Source organism: Echinops telfairi, unplaced genomic scaffold, assembly GCF_000313985.2.
Source record: "Echinops telfairi isolate 266 unplaced genomic scaffold, ASM31398v2 ScPeMD7_2;HRSCAF=8, whole genome shotgun sequence".
In the NCBI taxonomy this organism is placed as follows: Eukaryota; Metazoa; Chordata; class Mammalia; order Afrosoricida; family Tenrecidae; genus Echinops; species Echinops telfairi.
The window spans coordinates 10,542,320-10,543,289 of record NW_022103898.1 but is presented as its reverse complement, the minus strand read 5'-3'; the positions used below and the strand labels follow the sequence as shown (position 1 = coordinate 10,543,289).

General features: G+C 55.9%; 1 protein-coding gene across 1 annotated transcript in view; it reads right to left on the bottom strand.

Annotated features, from left to right (window-relative positions):
- LOC115869772 (small G protein signaling modulator 3 homolog) overlaps positions 1-786 on the bottom strand; it is a gene marked incomplete at its 3' end in the record, with an annotated part of 4,449 nt that extends 3,663 nt beyond the window's left edge. Inside the window, exon 1 of the mRNA XM_045290985.1 lies at positions 629-786. The remainder of the gene's footprint in view (positions 1-628) is intronic.
- Between the last annotated feature and the right edge of the window lie 184 nt (positions 787-970).

The window sequence follows — 970 nt, the reverse complement described above, 5'->3', positions numbered from 1 at the left end:
GTCAAGTCTGTTCTTGGGATGTTCTCAAAGTTCACTGGCTATGATGTCCCCGCATAACCGGATTCAAGTGCCTCAGAGCAGACAGCATCCCTGGGGGGCTGCTTGTGCACCGTCTGCTGGATCAGCCCCCCCAGAGCCACCTCGGGAGCCAGGCCCCTTGACTCGCTGCAGGAAGCCCTGGAGCACAGCTGGGCTACAACACGTGGTGTTGCTGGGAGCTGGAAAAAAGCAGCCACGCGTGCTTCATGCAGCAGAGAGAAGGGCAGGTTTACACGTCCGGTGTGAGAAGACAGTCCAAGTGGTCCCATCAACACTTAGGCAGCAGAATGTAGGACAGTCACCGTGTATAGGGGATGCTCACCGGCACGAAGATGGTATTTGATTCCTGTATCATTTTCCTGTAAAGCAGACTGGCTTGCCTTCCTCAGGCGGTGCCCCCGCGTCATGCTGACTTGTTATTGTGGTGCCACCGAGTTGTTTCCGACTCGCAGAGACCCAGTCTAGACACCCAACGGAACCCTGCTGCCCTGCGCCCCTCCCACCGTGCCACGCTGGAGCCAGTGTTGCAGCCATGGGTCAGCTCACCGACTTGAGGGCCTTCCTCTCTATCGCTGCCCTGCTACCTTACCAAGCATGATGTCCTTCTCCAGGACTGGGCTCTCCCGACATGTCGGAAGCATGTGAAACAGTCTCGCCGTCCTGCCCTCTAAGGAGCACTCTAGCTGTTCCTCTCCCACACGATTGTTCGTCCTTGCAGCAGTGCACGGGACTTTCCATATCCCTCGGCAGCACCACCATCCACACGCATCGATTCTTCTCCAGTCTTCCTTCTTCAGTGTCCAACTCTCACATGCATGTGAGGCCACTGAAAAGACCATGGCTGGGTGCGACGTAGCAACGATGAGAAATACAACTTTCCTCTAGTTCCTAAATGTTTCCTCCCCGCTCCCACTATCATGACACGAATTCT